The sequence below is a fragment of the Elephas maximus genome, chromosome 11 (assembly GCF_024166365.1).
Source record: "Elephas maximus indicus isolate mEleMax1 chromosome 11, mEleMax1 primary haplotype, whole genome shotgun sequence".
In the NCBI taxonomy this organism is placed as follows: domain Eukaryota; kingdom Metazoa; phylum Chordata; class Mammalia; order Proboscidea; family Elephantidae; genus Elephas; species Elephas maximus.
The window spans coordinates 92,617,134-92,638,910 of NC_064829.1; the positions used below are offsets into that span (position 1 = coordinate 92,617,134).

At 40.8% G+C, this 21,777-nt stretch overlaps 2 pseudogenes; both read left to right on the forward strand.

The window, feature by feature from the left end:
* LOC126086197 (leukocyte immunoglobulin-like receptor subfamily A member 5) overlaps nt 1-21,777 on the forward strand; it is a 70,133-nt pseudogene that overhangs the window by 34,436 nt on the left and 13,920 nt on the right.
* LOC126085032 (leukocyte immunoglobulin-like receptor subfamily A member 6) lies at nt 19,686-20,757 on the forward strand (annotated as a pseudogene).

Genomic DNA, 21,777 nt, shown 5'->3' on the forward strand with positions numbered 1-21,777 from the left:
GGACACAGGAGGTTCCCTGGGGCCAAGCTCCACTCTGGCCCAGATTCCTGGACAGGCAACTTCCCTACAAACCTCAGCAGAACCCTCAAGGCCATACATAAAAACATAACTGATAGAAGGATCAGATTTTAACGCTCACACAACACGGATGAATCTCAACTACTCTATGCTAATGAAAGAAGCAAGACCCAGGAAAGCAACACTGTACAATCCCATTTCTATAAAAGTCTAGGACAAGGAAAAATCTATAGTGATTTTAAAAAAATCCTATCTGTGGCTGCTTCTGAAACAGAGTATTGTTTTCTCATGAGGAACTGAATTCGTTTGAAACAACAGGCAAGAATAAATCCTCACTTTCATCTACTATTCTTGCAGCCCAGATGCAAGTCATATTTTAATTTAAAAGATTTCTCACCTTAAATTCCAAGGTGTCTTCTTTTCCAGAGCTTTACATGGACAAACAGTCTCTCTAAATCCACCAGTTCCAAGATCACATCAGAACTCAGATGCAGAACTCAGGGGAACAGCTTGGCCTTAACCAAAAAGGGAGGTTTTCCAACCACAGCCCCGTGCTGTACTGCCCCAGGCCAGCTTCCCCTGGACAATGACTATTAAGAACGTAACCCCCCATGGGGTAAGCATCCAAATCTCATGGGACTTACTGATTTGGGAGCCCCAAAAGACACTTGTCTCTCCTGGGACACCAGATGCCTTGTTTGTTTGTATTGGATAGATCCAAGAACTTTTAAGTAAGTTGAGAAAAGAAAAATTTGTTTAGAGAAAAGGAGGCAAACATTGATCCAGGTCCTCAGAATGATGATGGTGGGAGATGCAGCTCCTCTCCCACCATCTCCTGGTAACTTTCCCTCCTGACATGAAGGTTATGTCCTATTTAAGCAGATGAATCAGAAGGAAGGAGCCACATAATGCTATTAAGCAAGGCCAAGAAGAGGAAGGAGCAGAGCTGAGATGAGGGGAGTGCAGGTGACCACAGCTGTTCACTCACCACTCTGATCACACAGGGCACCTGCCTCTTATATGCTGCCTTAGATCTCACAGCTGGTGAGTAACATGGCCTCTCAGCTCAGTTAGGGACATGAGGGATCTCTGAACCAATATTAGCATCTGAGGCCTAAGAATTCAGGTAGGGGAAGAGAGTGTGAATTATAACAGAGGAAAGGAACTGATGTTTATGGAAACTGACCTCAGCACTGGCTCACCACTCTCCTGAAAGCACGATGGTGTTGTTCTCTATTCCAAAAAAAAAAAAAAAGGACATGATGCTCAGAATGGGAATGGGGCTTGATAAGTCATCCTGGGTGATAATTAGTAAGGATATGCTGATCTCAGGCCAGGAACTCTGGGGAGAGAGACATAGGGAAGAACAGGTGAGCGGCAACAGGAATCAGGGAAGACTTCCTGGGGCAAGAGAGACTTCCCGGTCTTTATGAGTTCCTTATATAGTCCAGGTAAAATTCTTTATCAGGTAGGTGTTTTGCAAGTATTTTACCCTACTCTTGGACTTAACTTTTTAAATTTTCTTATCAGAAAATGCTTTCCTGAGGAGCAAAAGTTTTTAATTTTGAGGAAGTCAATGTTTTTCATCTTTCTTTTAGAGATTGTGTTTCGGTGTCATGCCTAAGAAGTCTTTGCTTAACCTAAGGGCACAAATTTTCTTCTATGATTTCTTCCATGAACTTTATAGTTCCACTTTTACATTTAGATCAATGATCCATTATGAGTTGTTTTTTTTTATACGGTGTGAGGTAAGGGCCATATTTTGGATACATCATCAGAAAAGATCAATCACTAGAAAAAGAAAACATTTTTTGTAAAGTAGAAGGTCAGAGAAAATGTGGGAAACCTTCAGTGAGACGGAGTAACACAACAGCCCCACATGAACATGAACATGCCAGTTATCGTGAAGATGATGCAGTCTCGATTAATAGTAAGTTCTCTTTTATGTAAGGTTGCCATGACTTGACAGCAACTAAAGACGACAATAAAGATCACTTTTTCAAATGAATATTCAACTCTTCCAATATAATTTGTTGAAAGCACTGTTCAGTCCCCATTAAGTTACTTGAAAATGTAGAGAAAATAAATGGAGCATACATACGTGGCTCTATCTTAGGAATTTCCATTATAATCTACCATAGGGCCACATATTCTATTATAATCTACGGAGCCCTAGTGATTAAGAGTTTGACTGCTAACCAAAATATCAGCAGCTCAAATCCAAGAGCTGCATCTTGAAACCCTATGGGGCAGTTCTACTCTGACCTATAGGGTCACCATGAGTCGTAATTGACTCGACGGCAATGGGTTATTATAATCTACTGATATATATGTCTCAAAAATATTGCACAGTTTTTGTTATAATAACTTTTCAAAAAGTATTGAAATTAGGTAATTTGAATTCTCCCATTTAACTCTTTTGTTTTCCAAACTACTTTTACTCTTAAGTGTTCTTTTTGCCACCATGTAAATTTAAGCAACAGCTTTCACTTTGTGTGGAAGTCAGCTGAAATTTTAATTGGAATTATACCAATAGTACAGATTAATTTTCAGAGAACAGACCTCTTAACAAAATTAAATTTCAAATTCCTGATTAGGGTCTATCTTTCCGTTTATTTAAACCCACTGCTGTCGATTCTGACTCATAACAACCCTATAGGACAGAGTAGAACTGCCCCATAGAGCTTCCAAGGAGCGCCTTGGTGGATTTGAACTGCCAACCTTTTGGTTAACAGCGGTAGCACTTAACCACTATGCCACCATGGTTTCCTCCATTTATTTAGATCTTCTTTAATTTTTTTTTTTATAACTTTTATTAAGCTTCAAGTGAACGTTTACAAATCCAATCAGTCTGTCACATATAAGTTTACATACATCTCACTCCCTACTCCCACTTGCTCTCCCCCTCTTGAGTCAGCCCTTTCAGTCTCTCCTTCCTTGACAATTTTGCCAGCTTCCCTCTCTCTCTATCCTCCCATCCCCCCTCCAGACAAGAGTTGCCAACACACTCTCAAGTGTCCACCTGATATAATTAGTTCACTCTTCATCAGCATCTCTCTCCCCCCCGCTGACCAGTCCCTTTCATGTCTGATGAGTTGTCTTCGGGGATGGTTCCTGTCCTGGGCCAACAGAAAGTCTGGGGACCATGGCCGCCGGGATTCCTCTAGTCTCAGTCAGACCATTAAGTTTGGTCTTTTTATGAGAATTTGGGGTCTGTATCCCACTGATCTCCTGCTCCCTCAGGGGTCCTCTGCTGTGCTCCCTGTCAGGGCAGTCATCGATTGTGGCCGGGCACCAACTAGTTCTTCTGGTCTCAGGATGATGTAGGTCTCTGGTTCATGTGGCCCTTTCTGTCTCTTGGGCTCTTAGTTGTCGTGTGGCCTTGGTGTTCTTCATTCTCCTTTGATCCAGGTGGGTTGAGACCAACTGAGGCATCTTAGATGGCCGCTTGTTAGCATTTAAGACCCCAGACACCACATTTCAAAGTGGGATGCAGAATGATTTCATAATAGAATTATTTTGCCAATTGACTTAGAAGTCCCCGCAAACCATGTTCCCCAGACCCCCGCGCTTGCTCCGCTGACCTTTGAAGCATTCATTTTATCCCGGAAACTTCTTTGCTTTTGGTCCAGTCCAATTGAGCTGACCTTCCATGTATTGAGTGTTGTCTTTCCCTTCACCTAAAGCAGTTCTTATCTACTGATTAATCAATAAAAAACCCTCTCCCACCCTCCCTCCCTCCCCACCTCGTAACCGCAAAAGTATGTGTTCTTCTCAGGTTTACTATTTCTCAAGATCTTATAATAGTGGTCTTATACAATATTTGTCCTTTTGCCTCTGACTGATTTCGCTCAGCATAATGCCTTCCAGGTTCCTCCATGTTATGAAATGTTTCACAGATTCGTCACTGTTCTTTATAGATGCGTAGTATTCCATTGTGTGAATATACCACAATTTATTTACCCATTCATCCGTTGATGGACACCTTGGCTGCTTCCAACTTTTTGCTATTGTAAACAGAGCTGCAATAAACATGGGTGTGCATATATCTGTTTGTATGAAGGCTCTTGTATCTCTAGGGTATATTCCGAGGAGTGGGATTTCTGGGTTGTATGGTAGTTCTATTTCTAACTGTTTAAGATAACGCCAGATAGATTTCCAAAGTGTTTGTACCATTTTACATTCCCACCAGCAGTGTATGAGAGTTCCAATCTCTCCGCAGCCTCTCCAACATTTATTATTTTGTGTTTTTTGGATTAATGCCAGCCTTGTTGGTGTGAGATGGAATCTCATCGTAGTTTTAATTTGCATTTCTCTAATGGCTAATGATCAAGAGCATTTTCTCATGTATCTGTTGGCTGCCTGAATGTCTTCTTTAGTGAAATGTGTGTTCATATCCTTTGCCCACTTCTTGATTGGGTTGTTTGTCTTTTTGTGATTGAGTTTTGACAGAATCATGTAGATTTTAGAGATCAGGTGCTGGTCGGAGATGTCATAGCTGAAAATTCTTTCCCAATCTGTAGGTGGTCTTTTTACTCTTTTGGTGAAGTCTTTAGATGAGCATAGGTGTTTGATTTTTAGGAGCTCCCAGTTATCGGGTTTCTCTTCATCATTTTTGGTAATGTTTTGTATTCTGTTTATGCCTTGTATTAGGGCTCCTAGGGTTCTCCCAATTTTTTCTTCCATGATCTTTATCGTTTTAGTCTTTATGTTTAGGTCTTTGATCCACTTGGAGTTAGTTTTTGTGCATGGTGTGAGGTATGGGTCCTGTTTCATTTTTTTGCAAATGGATATCCAGTATTGCCAGCACCATTTGTTAAAAAGGCTATCTTTTCCCCAATTAATTGACACTGGTCCTTTGTCAAATATCAGCTGCTCATACGTGGATGGATCTATGTCTGGGTTCTCAATTCTGTTCCATTGGTCTATGTGCCTGTTGTTGTACTAGTACCAGGCTGTTTTGACTACTGTGGCTGTATAATAGGTTCTGAAGTCAGGTAAAGTGAGGCCTCCCACTTTCTTCTTCTTTTTCAGTAGTGCTTTGCTTATCCGGGGCTTCTTTCCCTTCCGTATGAAATTGGTGATTTGTTTCTCTGTCCCCTTAAAATATGACATTGGAATTTGGATCGGAAGTGCGTTAAATGTATAGATGGCTTTTGGTAGAATAGACATTTTTACTATGTTAAGTCTTCCTATCCATGAGCAAGGTATGTTTTTCCACTTGAGTATGTCCTTTTGAATTTCTTGTAGTAGAGCTTTGTAGTTTTCTTTGTGTAGGTCTTTTACATCCTTGGTAAGATTTATTCCTAAGTATCTTATCTTCTTGGGGGCTACTGTGAATGGTATTGATTTGGTTATTTCCTCTTCGGTGTTCTTTTTGTTGATGTAGAGGAATCCAAGTGATTTTTGTATGTTTATTTTATAACCTGAGACTCTGCCAAACTCTTCTATTAGTTTCAGTAGTTTTCTGGAGGATTCCTTAGGGTTTTCTGTGTATATAATCATGTCATCTGCAAATAGTGATAACTTTACTTCCTCCTTGCCAATCCGGATACCTTTTATTTCTTTGTCTAGCCTAATTGCCCTGGCTAGGACTTCCAGCACGATGTTGAATAAGAGGGGTGATAAAGGGCATCCTTGTCTGGTTCCCGTTCTCAAGGGAAATGCTTTCAGGGTCTCTCCATTTAGAGTGATATTGGCTGTTGGCTTTGCATAGATGCCCTTTATTATGTTGAGGAATTTTCCTTCAATTCCTATTTTGGTAAGAGTTTTTATCATAAATGGGTGTTGGACTTTGTCAAATGCCTTTTCTGCATCAATTGATAAGATCATGTGGTTTTTGTCTTTTGTTTTATTTATGTGATGGATTACATTAATGGTTTTTCTGATATTAAACCAGCCTTGCATACCTGGTATAAATCCCACTTGATCAGGGTGAATTATTTTTTTGATGTGTTGTTGGATTCTATTGGCTAGAATTTTGTTGAGGATTTTTGCATCAATGTTCATGACGGATATAGGTCTATAATTTTCTTTTTTTGTAATGTCTTTACCTGGTTTTGGTATCAGGGAGATGGTGGCTTCATAGAATGAGTTGGGTAGTATTCCGTCATTTTCTATGCTTTGGAATACCTTCAGAAGTAGTGGTATTAACTCTTCTCTGAAAGTTTGGTAGAACTCTGCAGTGAAGCCGTCCGGGCCAGGGCTTTTTTTTTGTTGGGAGTTTTTTGATTACCGTTTCAATCTCTTTTTTTGTTATGGGTCTATTTAGTTGTTCTACTTCTGAATGTGTTAGTTTAGGTAGGTAGTGTTTTTCCAGGAATTCATCCATTTCTTCTAGGTTTGTAAATTTGTTAGAGTACAATTTTTCATAATAATCTGAAATGATTCTTTTAATTTCATTTGGTTCTGTTGTGATGTGGTCCTTCTCGTTTCTTATTCGGGTTATTTGTTTCCTTTCCTGTATTTCTTTAGTCAGTCTAGCCAATGGTTTATCAATTTTGTTAATTTTTTCAAAGGACCAGCTTTTGGCTTTGTTAATTCTTTCAATTGTTTTTCTCTTCTCTAATTCATTTAGTTCAGCTCTAATTTTTATTATTTGTTTTCTTCTGGTGCCTGATGGATTCTTTTGTTGCTCACTTTCTATTTGTTCAAGTTGTAGGGACAGTTCTCTGCTTTTGGCTCTTTCTTCTTTTTGTATGTGTGCATTTATTGATATAAATTGGCCTCTGAGCACTGCTTTTGCTGTGTCCCAGAGGTTTTGATAGGAAGTATTTTCATTCTTGTTGCTTTCTGCGAATTTCCGTATTCCCTCCTTGATGTCTTCTATAACCCAGTCTTTTTTCAGGAGGGTATTGTTCAGTTTCCAAGTATTTGATTTCTTTTCCCTAGTTTTTCTGTTATTGATTTCTAGTTTTATTGCCTTGTGGTCTGAGAAGATGCTTTGTAATATTTCGATGTTTTGGATTCTGGAAAGGTTTGTTTTAGGACCTAATATGTGATCTATTCTAGAGAATGTTCCATGTGCCCTAGAAAAAAAAGTATATTTTGCAGCAGTTGGGTGGAGAGTTCTGTATAAGTCAATGAGGTCAAGTTGGTTGATTGTTGTAATTAGATCTTCCGTGTCTCTGTTGAGCTTCTTACTGGATGTCCTGTCCTTCTCCGAAAGTGGTGTGTTGAAGTCTCCTACTATAATTGTGGAGGTGTCTATCTCACTTTTCAGTTCTGTTAAAATTTGATTTATGTATCTTGCAGCCCTGTCATTGGGTGCATAAATATTTAATATGGTTATGTCTTCCTGATCAATTGTCCCTTTTATCATTATATAGTGTCCTTCTTTTTATCCTTTGTGGTGGATTTAAGTCTAAAGTCTATTTTGTCAGAAATTAATATTGCTACTCCTCTTCTTTTTTGCTTATTGTTTGCTTGATATACTTTTTTCCATCCTTTGAGTTTTAGTTTGTTTGTGTCTCTAAGTCTAAGGTGTGTCTCTTGTAGGCAGCATATAGATGGATCGTGTTTCTTTATCCAGTCTGTGACTCTCTGTCTCTTTATTGGTGCATTTAGTCCATTTACATTCAGGGTAATTATAGATAAATAAGTTTTCAGTGCTGTCATTTTGATGCCTTTTTATGTGTGTTGTTGACAATTTCATTTTTCCACATGCTTTTTTGCGCTGAGGCGTTTTTCTTAGTAAATTGTGAGATCCTCATTTTCATAATGTTTGACTTTATGCTAGTTGAGTCGTTACGTTTTTCTTGGCTTTTATCTTGAGTTATAGAGTTGTTATACCTTTTTGTGGTTACCTTATTATTTACCCCTATTTTTCTAAGTAAAAACCTAACTTGTATTGTTCTATATCGCCTTGTATCACTCTCCATATGGCAGTTCAATGCCTCCTGTATTTAGTCCCTCTTTTTGATTATTGTGATCTTTTACCTATTGACTTCCATGATTCCCTGTTATGTGTATTTTTTTTAATTAATCTTAATTTGTTTGTTTTTGTGATTTCCCTATTTGAGTTGATATCAGGATGTTCTGTTTTGTGACCTTGTGTTGTGTTGATATCTGATATTATTGGTTCTCTGACCAAACAGTATCCTTCAGTATTTCCTGTAGCTTTGGTTTGGTTTTTGCAAATTCTCTAAACTTGTGTTTATCTGTAAATATCTTAATTTCGCCTTCATATTTCAGAGAGAGTTTTGCTGGATATATGATCCTTGGCTGGCAGTTTTTCTCCTTCAGTGTTCTGTATATGTCGTCCCATTCCCTTCTTGCCTGCATGGTTTCTGCTGAGTAGTCTGAACTTATTCTTATTGATTCTCCCTTGAAGGAAACCTTTCTTTTCTCCCTGGCTTCTTTTAAAATTTTCTGTTTATCCTTGGTTTTGGTGAGTTTGATGATAATATGTCTTGGTGTTTTTCTTTTTGGATCAATCTTAAATGGGGTTCGATGAGCATCTTGGATAGATATCCTTTCGTCTTTCATGATGTCAGGGAAGTTTTGTGTCAGGAGTTCTTCAACTATTTTCTCTGTGTTTTCTGTCCCCCCTCCCTGTTCTGAGACTCCAATCACCCGCAGGTTATCCTTCTTGATAGAGTCCCACATGATTCTTAGGGTTTCTTTATTTTTTTTAATTCTTTTATCTGATTTTTTTTCAGCTATGTTGGTATTGATTCCCTGGTCCTCCAGATGTCCCAGTCTGCATTCTAATTGCTCGAGTCTGCTCCTCTGACTTCCTATTGTGTTGTCTAATTCTGTAATTTTATTGTTAATCTTTTGGATTTCTACATGCTGTCTCTATGGATTCTTGCAACTTATTAATTTTTCCACTATGTTCTTGAATAATCTTTTTGAGTTCTTCAACAGTTTTATCAGTGTGTTCCTTGGCTTTTTCTGCAGTTATCCTAATTTCATTTGTGATATCTTTAAGCATTCTGTAAATTAGTTTTTTATATTCTGTATCTGATAATTCTAGGATTGTATCTTCATTTGGGAAAGATTTTGATTCTTTTGTTTGGGGGGTTGGAGAAGCTGTCATGGTCTGCTTCTTTAAGTGGTTTGATATGGATTGTTGTCTCCGAGCCATCACTGGGAAACTAGTTTTTCCAGAAAATCCGCTAAAAAAAAAAATGCAGTCAGATCCCTATCAGAGTTCTCCCTCTGGCTCAGGCTATTCGGGTGTTAATGAAGCCACCTGGGGAGCGTGGGGGAGGGAACAGAGAGATAGGAGAGTAGCACCTCAGAATATAGCCAGAGTTGCTTGTCTTGCTTGGAATGACTATTATATCTGAGATTCCCACGGGCGCGTTGCCTATGTGTGCTGGCTGTGTGGAGATTGCCCCTGGGGGGTCTGGCCCGCTGGAGTCACGGTCAGATCCTCCACTTCCAGCCGCACGCCCAGCGTCAAGGCTCCCCTACTGGGACAGTGCACTCTCGATTCCAAAATCAGTTGCTGCCTCCCGGGGACTTCTCGTCCCTCCAGCCGCGTGGCCGTGCCGCCTCCGCGAACCAGTTGGGCCGCCTCCCGGGGTTAGTTCAGATGGGTGGAGCAGCTCCCCGTGCTTGTGCCGTGACCGAGTGTCCTGGCTGGGACGCTGATCTCCCCGCTCCAATACCAGTTGCTGCCTCCTGGGGACTTCTCCTATGGGCTGCGTCCCACGCCGCCCGCGTGACCTGGCTGGGCCCCTTCCCGGGGTTAGTTCAGGGGGGTGGAGCAGTTCTCCGTGTTTATGCCGTACCTGCATCCAGTCCAAATCCCGGCGGGACGGTTGCCCGGCTGGGACACTGCTCTTCCTGCTCCGAGACCAGTCACTGCCTCCCGGGGACTTCTCCTACCGGCTGTGTCCCACGCCGCCCGCGGAACCGGCTGGTCCCCCTCCCGGGGTTGGTTCATGGGGGTGGAGCAGCTCTCTGTGCTTGTGCCGTACCTGACTGGCGCGCTGGCTCCAGGCTCTGGAAACAATCGCTGCTTCCCCGTATTAGTTCGTTCTCCGTCTCTAAATCTGTGTTTGTTGTTCAGGGTTCGTAGATTGTTATGTATGTGATCGATTCACTTGTTTTTCCGTGTCTTTGTTGTAAGAGGGATCCGAGGTAGCGTCTGCCTAGTCCGCCATCTTGGCTCTGCCCGAGATCTTCTTTAATTTTTATCAGGACTGTTTTCCTAGTTTCCATATTTAGGTCTTGAGAACATTTTGTTAAATTTATTTTAAGTGTTTCATGCTTTTATGAAATTATAAATGGAATTTTTTATTTCAGCTTCCAATTATATGTTGCTACTATATAGGTTTCAACTGGCTCTTTAATATTAATTTTGTAGCCTGCAAATTAGTTACAATAGTTTGATTGTGGATTCCTTATGATTTGCTATGTAGATAATTGAGTAACATGAGAAGAAATTTTTTTTTATCAAACTTTATGCATTTTGTTTCTTTTCCAAAACATACTGTACAGGCAACAGCTTCCAGTACAATGTTAAATTATCAGACTTGAGGCGGGGCCAAGATGGCTGACTAGGTAGACGCTACCCCGGATCCCTCTTGCAACAAAGACTCGGAAAAACAAGTGAATTGATCACATACATAACAATCTACGAACCCTGAACAACAAACACAGATTTAGAGATGGAAAACGAACAGCAGTCAATATCAAACCACATAAAGAAGCAGACCATGACAGCTTCTCCAACCCCCCAAACAAAAGAATCAAAATCTTTCCCAAATGAAGATACAATCCTGGAATTATCAGATACAGAATATAAAAAACTAATTTACAGAATGCTTAAAGACATCAGGGATGACCTCAGAAACGAAATAAGGTAAACTGCAGAAAAAGCCAAGGAACACACTGATAAAACTGTTGAAGAACTCAAAAAGATTATTCAAGAACATAGTGGAAAAATTAATAAGTTGCAAGAATCCATAGAGACAGCATGTAGAAATCCAAAAGATTAACAATAAAATTACAGAATTAGACAACACAATAGGAAGTCAGAGGAGCAGACTCGAGCAATTAGAATGCAGACTGGGACATCTGGAGGACCAGGGAATCAACACCAACATAGCTGAAAAAAAATCAGATAAAAGAATTAAAAAAAATGAAGAAACCCTAAGAATCATGTGGGACTCTATCAAGAAGGATAACCTGCGGGTGATTGGAGTCCCAGAACAGAGAGGGGGGACAGAAAACACAGAGAAAATAGTTGAAGATCTCCTGACAGAAAACTTCCCTGACATCATGAAAGACGAAAGGATATCTATCCAAGATGCTCATCGAACCCCATTTAAGATTGATCCAAAAAGAAAAACACCAAGACATATTATCATCAAACTTGCCAAAACCAAAGATAAAGAGAAAATTTTAAAAACAGCCAGGGAGAAAAGAAAGGTCCCCTTCAAGGGAGAATCAATAAGAATAAGTTCAGACTACTCAGCAGAAACCATGCAGGCAAGAAGGGAATGGGACGACATGTACAGAACACTGAAGGAGAAAAACTGCCAGCCAAGGATCATACATCCAGCAAAACTCTCTCTGAAATATGAAGGCAAAATTAAGATATTTACAGATAAACACAAGTTTAGAGAATTTGCAAAAACCAAACCAAAGCTACAAGAAATACTAAAGGATATTGTTTGGTCAGAGAACCAATAATATCAGATATCAGCACAACACAAGGTCACAAAACAGAACATCCTGATATCAACTCAAATAGGGAAATCACAAAAACGAATTAAGATTAATTTAAAAAAAAATGCTCATAACAGGGAATCACTCAAGTCAAAATGTAAAAGATCACAATAATCAAAAAGAGGGACTAAATACAGGTGGCATAGAACTGCCGTATGGAGAGTGATACAAGGCGATATAGAACATTACAAGTTAGGTGTTTACTTAGAAAAATAGGGGTAAATATTAAGGTAACCACAAAGAGGTATAACAACTCCATAACTCAAGATAAAAGCCAAGAAAAATGTAACAACTCAACAAACATAAAGTCAAACACTATGAAAATGAGGATCTCACAATTTACTAAGAAAAACGTCTCAGCACAAAAAAGTATGTGGAAAAATGAAATTGTCAACAACACACATAAAAAGGCATCAAAATGACAACACTAAACACTTATTTATCTATAATTACGCTGAATGTAAACTGACTAAATACACCAATAAAGAGACAGAGAATCTCAGACTGGATAAAGAAACACGATCCATCTATATGCTGCCTACAAGAGACACACCTTAGACTTAGAGACACAAACAAACTAAAACTCAAAGGATGGAAAAAAATATATCAAGCAAAGAACAAGCAAAAAAGAAGAGGAGTAGCAATATAAATTTCTGACAAAATAGACTTTAGACTTAAATCCACCACAAAGGATAAAGAAGGACACTATATAATGATAAAAGGGACAATTGATCAGGAAGACATAACCATATTAAATATTTATGCACCCAATGACAGGGCTGCAAGATACATAAATCAAATTTTAACAGAATTGAAAAGTGAGATAGACACTTCCACAATTATAGTAGGAGACTTCAACACACCACTTTCGGAGAAGGACAGGACATCCAGTAAGAAGCTCAATAGAGACACGGAAGACCTAATTACAACAATCAACCATCTTGACCTCATTGACTTATACAGAACTCTCCACCCAACTGCTGCAAAGTATACTTTTTTTTCTAGCGTACATGGAACATTCTCTAGAATAGACCACATATTAAGTCCTAAAACAAACCTTTCCAGAATCCAAAACATCGAAATATTACAAAGCATCTTCTCAGACCACAAGGCAATAAAACTAGAAATCAATAACAGAAAAACTAGGGAAAAGAAATCAAATACTTGGAAACTGAACAATACCCTCCTGAAAAAAGACTGTGTTATAGAAGACATCAAGGAGGGAATAAGGAAATTCATAGAATGCAACGAGAATGAAAATACTTCCTATCAAAACCTCTGGGACACAGCAAAAGCAGTGCTCAGAGGCCAATTTATATCAATAAATGCACACATACAAAAAGAAGAAAGAGCCAAAAGCAGAGAACTGTCCCTACAACTTGAACAAATAGAAAGTGAGCAACAAAAGAATCCATCAGGCACCAGAAGAAAACAAATAATAAAAATTAGAGCTGAACTAAATGAATTAGAGAAGAGAAAAACAATTGAAAGAATTAACAAAGCCAAAAGCTGGTCCTTTGAAAAAATTAACAAAATTGATAAACCATTGGCTAGACTGACTAAAGAAATACAGGAAAGGAAACAAATAACCCGAATAAGAAACGAGAAGGACCACATCACAACAGAACCAAATGAAATTAAAAGAATCACATCAGATTATTACGAAAAATTGTACTCTAACAAATTTGCAAACCTAGAAGAAATGGATGAATTCCTGGAAAAACACTACCTACCTAAACTAACACATTCAGAAGTAGAACAACTAAATAGACCCATAACAAAAAAAGAGATTGAAACGGTAATCAAAAAACTCTCAACAAAAAAAAGCCCTGGCCCAGACGGCTTCACTGCAGAGTTCTACCAAACTTTCAGAGAAGAGTTAACACCACTGCTACTAAAGGTATTTGAAAGCATAGAAAATGACGGAATACTACCCAACTCATTCTATGAAGCCACCATCTCCCTGATACCAAAACCAGGTAAAGACAATACAAAAAAAGAAAATTACAGACTTATATCCCTCATGAACATAGATGCAAAAATCCTCAACAAAATTCTAGCCAATAGAATTCAACAACATATCAAAAAAATAATTCACCATGATCAAGTGGGATTTATACCATGTATGCAAGGCTGGTTTAATATCAGAAAAACCATTAACGTAATCCACCATATAAATAAAACAAAAGACAAAAACCACATGATCTTATCAATTGATGCAGAAAAGGCATTTGACAAAGTCCAACACCCATTTATGATAAAAACTCTCACCAAAAAAGGAATTGAAGGAAAATTCCTCAACATAATAAAGGGCATTTTTTTTTTTTTTATGCAAAGCCAACAGCCAACATCATTCTAAATGGAGAGAACCTGAAAGCATTTCCCTTGAGAACGGGAACCAGACAAGGATGCCCTTTATCACCGCTCTTATTCAACATCGTGCTGGAAGTCCTAGCCAGGGCAATTAGGCTAGACAAAGAAATAAAGGGCATCCAGATTGGCAAGGAGGAAGTAAAACTATCTCTATTTGCAGATGACATGATCTTATACACAGAAAACCCTAAGGAATCCTCCAGAAAACTACTGAAACTAATAGAAGAGTTTCGCAGAGTCTCAGGTTATAAGATAAACATACAAAAATCACTTGGATTCCTCTACATCAACAAAAAGAACATCGAAGAGGAAATCACCAAATCAATACCATTCACAGTAGCCACCAAGAAGATAAAATACTTAGGAATAAATCTTACCAAGGATGTAAAAGACCTATACAAAGAAAACTACAAAGCTCTACTACAAGAAATTCAAAAGGACCTACTTAAGTGGAAAAACATACCTTGCTCATGGATAGGAAGACTTAACATAATAAAAACGTCTATTCTACCAAAAGCCATCTATACATACAATGCACTTCCGATCCAAATTCCAATGTCATTTTTTAAGGTGATAGAGAAACAAATCACCAACTTCATATGGAAGGGAAAGAAGCCCCGGATAAGCAAAGCATTACTGAAAAAGAAGAAGAAAGTGGGAGGCCTCACTCTACCTGATTTCAGAACCTGTTATACAGCCACAGTAGTCAAAACAGCCTGGTACTGGTACAACAACAGGCACATAGACCAATGGAACAGAATTGAGAACCCAGATATAAATCCAAACACATATGAGCAGCTGATATTTGACAAAGGCCCAGTGACAATTAATTGGGGAAAAGATAGTCTTTTTAACAAATGGTGCTGGCATAATTGGATATCCATTTGCAAACAAATGAAACAGGACCCATACCTCACACCAAGTACAAAAACTAACTCCAAGTGGATCAAAGACCTAAACATAAAGACTAAAACGATAAAGATCATGGAAGAAAAAATAGGGACAACCCTAGGAGCCCTAATACAAGGCATAAACAGAATACAAAACATTACCAAAAATGATGAAGAGAAACCAGATAACTGGGAGCTCCTAAAAATCAAACACCTATGCTCATCTAAAGACTTCACCAAAAGAGTAAAAAGACCACCTACAGACTGGGAAAGAATTTTCAGCTATGACATCTCAGACCAGCGCCTGATCTCTAAAATCTACATGATTCTGTCAAAACTCAACCACAAAAAGACAAACAACCCAATCAAAAAGTGGGCAAAGGAAATGACCACACACTTCACTAAAGAAGATATTCAGGCAGCTAACAGATACATGAGAAAATGTTCTCGATCATTAGCCATTAGAGAAATGCAAATTAAAACTACGATGAGATTCCATCTCACACCAACAAGGCTGGCATTAATCCAAAAAACACAAAATAATAAATGTTGGAGAGGCTGCGGAGAGATTGGAACTCTTATACACTGCTGGTGGGAATGTCAAATGGTACAAACACTTTGGAAATCTATCTGGCGTTATCTTAAACAGTTAGAAATAGAACTACCATACAACTCAGAAATCCCACTCCTCGGAATATACCCTAGAGAAACAAGAGCCTTCACACAAACAGATATATGCACACCCATGTTTATTGCAGCTCTGTTTACAATAGCAAAAAGCTGGAAGCAACCAAGGTGTCCATCAACGGATGAATGGGTAAATAAATTGTGGTATATTCATACAATGGAATACTACGCATCGATAAAGAACAGTGACAAATCTGTGAAACATTTCATAACATGGAGGAACCTGGAAGGCATTATGCTGAGCAAAATCAGTTAGAGGCAAAAGGACAAATATTGTATAAGACCACTATTATAAGATCTTGAGAAATAGTATACACTGAGAAGAACACATACTTTTGTGGTTACGAGGAGGAGAGGGAGGGAGAGGGTTTTTTATTGATTAATCAGTAGATAAGAACTGCTTTAGGTGAAGGGAAGGACAACACTCAATACATGGAAGGTCAGCCCAATTGGACTGGACCAAAAGCAAAGAAGTTTCCAGGATAAAATGAATGCTTCAAAGGTCAGCGGAGCAGGGGCTGGGGTTTGGGAACCATGCTCTAAGGGGACTTCTAAGTCAATTGGCAAAATAATTCTGTTATGAAAACATTCTGCATCCCACTGTGAAATGTGGTGTCTGGGGTCTTAAATGCTAACAAGCGGCCATCTAAGATGCATCAGTTGGTCTCAACCCACCTGGAGCAAAGGAGAATGAAGAACACCAAGGTCACACGACAACTAAGAGCCCAAGAGACAGAAAGGGCCACATGAACCAGAGACCTACATCATCCTGAGACCAGAAGAACTAGTTGGTGCCCGGCCACAATTGATGACTGCCCTGACAGGGAGCACAACAGAGAACCCCTGAGGGAGCAGGAGATCAGTGGGATGCAGACCCCAAATTCTCATAAAAATATCATACTTAATGGTCTGACTGTGACTAGAGGAATCCCGGCGGTCATGGTCCCCAAACCTACTGTTGGCCCAGGACAGGAACCATCCCCGAAGACAACTCATCAGACATGAAAGGGACTGGACAGTGGGTAGGAGAGAGATGCTGAAGAAGAGTGAGCTAATTATATCAGGTGGACACTTGAGACTGTGTTGGCATCTCCTGTCTGGAGGGGGGATGGGAGGATAGAGAGAGTTGGAAGCTGGCAAAATTGTCACGAAAGGAGAGACTGGAAGGGCTGACTCATTAGGGGGAGAGCAAGTGGGAGTAAGTAGTAAGATGTATATAAACTTATATGTGACAGACTGACTTGATTTGTAAACATTCACTTGAAGCTCAATAAAAGTTAATAAAAACAAAAAACAAAAAAAAATTATCAGACTTTAATAAAAATCTGGCTCAGTGTAGAATTATATACTCATGATTAATTCCTTGAAAATATTTTTCCAATATCTTCCAGGACCAATTTTTGCTTTTGGGAAGTTCAGGCCCAAAGAGCTTGTCATTCTATTGAGGGTAAACTGCTTTTTCTCTAGAAAGTAATTTTAGGATTATTTTTAAAGGTTCTTCTAGATTTTCTTCACTTTATCATGAAGGATGAAGACCCAGGTTTCATTTTGAAATTTACACAACCCAGCATATAGTTGGTCAGCCCTGGTGGTACAGTGGTTAAAATCCTGAGCTGATAATTTGAAAGTCAGTTGTTCCAACCCACCAGCTGTTCCTCAGGAGAAAGATGTGGCAATATGCTCCTGTAAAGGTTACAGTCTTGGAAACCCTATGTGATTGTTCTATTCTGACCTGTAGGGTCGCTATGAGTTAGAATCCACTTGACAAGCAATGGGCTTGTTTTGGTTTTGTAGCACATAGTTGGTCTTTATCTCTATAAAATTTTTAACCATGTATTTCCTGGTCTGATCCCAGACATTATTCTCACTCTTTCCTTCTGACACTCACAAGAGATACACATTGGCCCTCCTCATCCCATAACCCATGTACCTTGAATTTCTATTTGTTTTAATACTATAAGCTTAATGCTGCCCATGGCCAGGGTCAGAGAGAGGAGATACAGAGAGCAGAAATATTCCCGTGCATGTCCATAGCACGAGGAAGTGGGTGTTTACAGCTTCCCACCTCACCTAGGCTCTCTGACCCCTCCCTTCCGTGTGTGGACCCTGAGCTTCCACTTCTGTCTCCAGACAGAGGTAGAAACTTCTGCTTAATGACCCTTTTTTGTTCCCAGGTAACAGTGACCACTCAGATTTTTTTTTTTTTAATTGTGCTTTAGGTGAAAGTTTACAGTTAAGTTAGTTTCTCATACAAAAACTTATACACACATTGTTATGTGACCCTAGTTGCTATCCCTATAAGGTGACCTCACATTCTTCCTTTCCACCCCAGATTTCCCATGTCTATCCAACCAGCTCCTATCCCTTTCTGGCTTCTCATCTCGCTTCCACACAGGAGCTGCCCATTTAGTCTCGTGTATTTAAAAAATCTACTTGAACTAAGAACCGCACTCTGCATGGGTATCATTTTATGTCTTATAGCCCAGTCTATTCTTTTTCTGAAGAGTTAGCTTTGGGAATGGTTTTAGTTCTAGGTTAACAGAGAGTTCAAGTGCCACGTCTTCTGGGGTTCCTCCAGTCTCAGATCATTAAGTCTGGCCTTTTTACTAGAATTTGAATTCTGCACTCCACTTTTCTCCTGCTCCATCAGGGACTATCTGTTGTGTTCCCTGTCAGGGCAGTCATTGGTGGTACCCTTGCACCATCTAGTTCTTCTGGTCTCAGGCTGATGGAGTTTCTGGTCTATGTGGCCCCTTTTGTCTCTTGGGCTAATATTCTGACCGCTCATATATGATCCCTGTTCTTCCCTATGGTTCCCTCTCCATTTTGGGAACTTTCACTTCTCTTTTTTTGCATATGGCTAGGATATTCTGCATATTTGAAAAGTATGGTACGTAGCATTTCTCAGTGTTCAAAGCAGACAGGGGCTTTTGAGTGGGCACTCCAATCCTCCACCTTGACTGTGGAGCCTGACACCATAATCCTCTCATGTCCCAACTCTGCATATCTCAATTTTTTCAGGAAATGAACAATGGTTGAACCCCTCCATGTCCAGGCACCCTTGACTTCTACAATCACTCTGAGGTGTGGGGCTCATTACAATATGCTCCAATGAGGAAAATGAGACTTAGAAGAGGGATGCTACTGCTCAAGGTCACACACAAAGTGGATAACAGGTTAGGAATTAAATAAAAATTACCATTCCTCCCGTATTCAAAGTTCTAATCCTATCTATTGGCCCCTAAAGCTTGAAGACAGAGTAACAGGATGAGGTGAAGACTTTGAGGAAACGAGAGGCACTGAGTAGGCAGAAAAGGCTCAGAGGTTTGTTTCCAGGAAGGTGGGGTAAAGATGCTGTGGATAAGGAAAAGAAGGAAGTCCATGAAGGGGTCTGCTTGGTAGAAAGAAGACTCTCAATGTATGGGCAGGAGGAAGAATCACGTTTTCTTTACTTATTTCCCTGTATTTCTCTTTGTACTCATAACTACAGTGTAGCTAGGCTTTAACTGAATAGTGAGTTGTTGAAGATTTGTCTCTGCTGATCTGAGCTATGTAGGGCACAGTATGAATCTGTATCTTCCCTGAAGCATTTCCAGGACCTGCCATGATTACTGTCAAGGGTAAGGCCCCAGTAATAACATGTTGACAGGCAGTCTGCAGGAGTGGGGGAGATGCCCATGGAAGAGGCTCTGAGAAGGGAGGTGATGTCTCCTTAGTCAGATTCAGACTGGAAGGGTTTGACTCAAGATTGGCACTGGAATCTGTTGGCTGCTACATCCAGGACTTTGTCAGATGAGTGCAGGGCAGGCAGACAGCAAACAGGGCCAGACCTCATTTCTGCCTGAAATGTCTCCAAAGAGCTTGGTTCCCACTCAGTCCCAGCCCTGGGGAATTGAAATCTGGGCTCATGGGTAAGGGCTTTTCCCCTTCTTGTAGGTTCATGATTTGACAACCCTATGATGGGTAGCACCTAGCCTCCAAGTGGCCACACACTTGATTCTGTCAGTCCTGCTGAGAAGCATGGTCCCATCCATGATCACCAGTCTTCTGGCCTTGGTCTGCCCTGGTGAGATTTAAAGAGAGGAAAGGAAAACACTAGCTTAGGAGGAACCCCTGGCCCACAGCCAGGCACTGTTTAGGCCAAGGCCTCAGAAGGCTCAAAGGAAGGAGAAGATCTGCTGAAGCTTCAGGGCACAAATCTCTCACCAGAATCTCTCTTCCAGGGCTGAGTCTGGGCCAGAAGATTCAAGTGCAAGCGAGTGACTCCTTCCCCATCTGTCCCAAGTCCCACATCCTTACTGGGGAAAAGGTGCCATCCCTGGGCATCTGAAGATAAAAAAACAGCAGTTCTGGACTGATTGATGGGGAAGGCCTGGGAGAACCTTGTGTCTGAGAGCTGGGGGTACTGAGGGGTGGGAAGTGTTGGTACTCCAGCTGCTGATTTCCTTCCAAAGACCCTCCCCAAACCCACCATCTGGGCTGAGCCAGGTTCTGTGATCACCTGGGGGAGGCCTGTGACCATATGGTGTCAGAGGACTTTAGAGGCTGAGGAGTACCATCTAGATAGAGAGGGATCCTCTGTGCCCTGGGACAGACAGAACCCACTGATGTCCAGGAACAAGACCAAGTTCCCAATCTCCTCTGTGACAACACTCCATGAAGGTCAATATTGCTGTTACTATCACAGTCACAATGACTAGTCAACACCCAGTGACCCCCTGGAGCTGATCATGACAGCTTAGAGGACACTCAGAATCAGCGTCAATCTCTGCCCTCAAGAAGGGGGTCTGCTCCAGGGGTTGTCTCCCCTGTTGCAGTCCGTTCTTGGGGGATATGGGAGGAGGTATGAGGCTCCATTCAACATAGCTTCTTCCTATCTCCCAGTACCCAACAGCAAACCCACCCTCTCAGCCCTGCAAAGCCCTGTGGTGACCTCAGAAGGAAATACAACCCTTCAGTGTTGCTCACACAGGGATATGACAGGTTCATTCTGTCTAAGGAAGGAGAACACAAGCTCTCCTGAACTCTGGATTCACATCTACACTCCAATGGGCAGTTCCAGGCCCTGTTCCCTGTGGGCCCCATGACCCACAGCCACAGGTAGACATTCAGATGCTATGGCTATTTCAGGAACAATCCTCATGTTTGGTCAGACCACAGTGACATCCTGGAGCTCCTGGTCCCAGCTGAGGAAGTCCTATGTTTACCCTATAAATATTTTCAGCCCCCAGACAGGCTGCTGAAAGCCTTGCCTCAAGGGAGAAACAAAATGGAGGATAGTGCAAGAGGAATCAAGGGATCCTGTGCCAGAGACACAGAGTATGAGAGACAATGAGACATGAAGACAGGGTGAGACACAGGAGATATTTGGAGGAACCTGCCTCCTTTGAGTCTACTGCTTGTCTTTTTCTCCCAGAAACATTCAGGAAGCCCTTCCTCCTAACCCAGCAGGTCCTCATAATTGCCTCTGGAGAGAATCTGGCCCTCCAGTGTTTCTCTGATGTCAAATATGATAGATTTGTTCTGTATAAGGACAGGTGACATGACCTTCCCCACAGCCTTGTCAGCAGCTGCAAGCTGGACTCTCTCAGGCTGACTTCCACCTGGGCCATGTGACTTGCACCCACAGGGGCCAGTAGAGATGCTATGGCGAATACAACCACTCCCAAGAATGGTCAGCCCCCATTGACCCCCTGGACATTCTGGTCACAGGTGAGGAGTCCCAGATAGGTTCACCTTGATGTGAACACAGGCCCCAGATGTGATGCATGGGATCTGAGGGTGTTGGGTTGCAAGAGAAGGAGATATTGCAAGACACAGGAAATTTGAGGGGAAATTAGGAGATTCAGGGAAATCAGAGACAGAGAGACTGATAGGCCCTCAGAGAGAGGACGTGGCGAATTCTGATTTTAGAACTGAGGTGGAGGTGGGGCAGCCCCTCATCATTTTTTCTTCTCTCTAGGGGTCCTCCCTTATTTTCTTTCCCTCTCAGTCCATCTGGGCCCCACTGTGGCCTCAGGAGAGAATGTGACCCTGAGATGTCATTCATGGCACCCAATGGAAACCTTCCTTCTGTCCAAGGAGATGGCAGCTGATCCCTCTAAGCTGAAATCTAAGCACCAAG